Source organism: Sapajus apella, unplaced genomic scaffold, assembly GCF_009761245.1.
Source record: "Sapajus apella isolate SASKATOON/1434 unplaced genomic scaffold, GSC_monkey_1.0 scaffold9464, whole genome shotgun sequence".
Taxonomy (NCBI): domain Eukaryota; kingdom Metazoa; phylum Chordata; class Mammalia; order Primates; family Cebidae; genus Sapajus; species Sapajus apella.
In genome coordinates, this window is record NW_022446385.1 from 1 (window position 1) to 2,445 (window position 2,445).

The 2,445-nt window shown below is 43.2% G+C and overlaps 1 pseudogene across 1 annotated transcript; it reads right to left on the reverse strand.

Annotated features, from left to right (window-relative positions):
• Window positions 1-499: 499 nt before the first annotated feature.
• LOC116548302 lies at window positions 500-2,135 on the reverse strand (annotated as a pseudogene). Its single transcript, XR_004267384.1, has one exon. The product of XR_004267384.1 is annotated as an elongation factor 1-alpha 1 pseudogene (transcript).
• Between the last annotated feature and the right edge of the window lie 310 nt (window positions 2,136-2,445).

Below are 2,445 nucleotides of genomic sequence, written 5' to 3' on the forward strand. Positions count from 1 at the left end.
AGATATTAATGTGGAAGTTGTCATTGCCTAAATCAATAGAACTTTCTACAATGATGGAAAGAACAGGAAAGACAGCACAGCACAGTGGTAAAGAGTATGGGCTCTGGATTTAGACTGCCTCAGTTTGAATTTCACCTCTGCCACTTACTTTGTGATCAGTTACTTTTCTGCTGTGTATCCTTATCTATAAACTGAGGATAATAATAGTAACTTACAGGGTAAGTAATAAAGCTATATCAGTTGCTTTTACATGTTAAAACCTTATTTCATCAGCTTCCCTGACCTCTGCCCACTGGGTGTCAGTAGCACTCCCTTCAATTCCAACAACCAATTGAGTAAGGCCAAATTCCTTTTTACCCTTTTCTACAACTCTTTTTTTTTTTTTCCCTCATTAAACTTTTTTAATGGGTCTCAAAATTCTGCGACAAATTTTTGATCAAGTTGTCTCCATTAAAAAGTACTGATTTTAAAAACTAATAACTTAAAACTGCCACAAGCAAAAAAGAAAACCAAAGTGGTCCACAAAACATTCTCCTTTCCTTCTGAAGGTTTTACGTTGCATTGTTATCATTAACCAGTCTTATACTACTAAACTTAAATGGCCAACTGAAACAAACAGTTCTGAGTCTGTTCTTGTTCTTCCTCCACCACTGTTTAAGACTGAGGTGGCAGGTATTAGGGATAATATTCATTTAGCCTTCTGAGCTTTCTGGGCAGACTTGGTGACCTTGCCAGCTCCAGCAGCCTTCTTGTCCACTGCTTTGATGACACACACAGCAACTGTCTGTCTCATATCACGAACAGCAAGGCGACCGAGAGGTGGATAGTCTGAGAAGCTCTCAACACACATGGGCTTGCCAGGAACCATGTCAACAATGGCAGCATCACCAGACTTCAAGAATTTAGGGCCATCTTCCAGCTTTTTACCAGAACGGCGATCAATCTTTTCCTTCAGCTCAGCAAACTTGCAGGCAATGTGAGCCTTGTGGCAATCTAGTACAGGGGCATAGCCAGCACTGATTTGGCCTGGATGGTTCAGGATAATCACCTGAGCAGTGAAGCCAGCTGCTTCCATTGGTGGGTCATTCTTGCTGTCACCAGCAGTGTTGCCACGACCAATATCCTTGACAGACACATTCTTGACATTGAAGCCCACATTGTCCCCAGGAAGAGCTTCACTCAAAGCTTCATGGTGCATTTCAACAGATTTCACTTCAGTTGTAACGTTGACTGGAGCAAAGGTGACCACCATACCAGGTTTGAGAACACCAGTCTCCACTCGGCCAACAGGAACAGTACCAATACCACCAATTTTATAGACATCCTGGAGAGGCAGGCGCAACGGCTTGTCAGTTGGACGAGTTGGTGGTAGGATGCAGTCCAGAGCCTCAAGCAGCGTGGTCCCACTGGTGTTGCCATCCTTACGGGTGACTTTCCAACCTTTGAACCAAGGCATGTTAGCACTTGGCTCCAGCATGTTGTCACCATTCCAACCAGAAATGGGCACAAATGCTACTGTGTCGGGGTTGTAGCCAATTTTCTTAATGTAAGTGCTGACTTCCTTAATGATTTCCTCATATCTCTTTTGGCTGTAGGGTGGCTCAGTGGAATCCATTTTGTTAACACCAACAATTGGTTGCTTCACACCTAGTGCGTAAGCCAGGAGGGCATGCTCTCGGGTCTGCTCGTTCTTGGAGATACCAGCTTCAAATTCACCAACACCAGCAGCAACAATCAGGACAGCACAATCAGCCTGGGATGTCCCTGTAATCATGTTTTTGATGAAGTCTCTTTGTCCTGGGGCATCAATGATAGTCACGTAGTACTTGCTAGTCTCGAATTTCCACAAGGAGATATCAATGGTGATACCATGTTCACGCTCGGCTTTCAGTTTATCCAAGACCCAGGCATACTTGAAGGAGTCCTTTCCCATCTCAGCAGCCTCCTTTTCAAAGTTTTCAATGGTTCTTTTGTCGATGCCACCACATTTGTAGATTAGATGGCCAGTAGTGGTGGACTTGCCCGAATCTACATGTCCAATGATGACAATGTTGATATGAGTCTTTTCCTTTCCCATTTTGGCTTTTAGGGGTAGTTTTCACGACACCTATGTTCTGGCGGCAAACCCGTTGCGAAAAAGCTGCTACAACTCTTGACATGCTGTGTAGAGTAGACTGTAGAGTGATAAGGATAGAAGCAGGAAGCGTCATTAGAATGCTATTGTGGTAGTCTTGGTAAGAAATGACAGTGATCAGATTCTGGATACATTTGAAGGAAAAGCCAGTAAGATTTCCCGATGGGATGAATGTAGACTGTGGGAAAAAGAAGTCATAAGTGATTCCAAGAATTTTGGCCTGACCATGTAGAAAGACAGATTTTATCAACTAAAATCAGGAAAACAATAGGTGGGGTAGTTTTAGGGGAAGAAAATTAGAAATTCTGTTT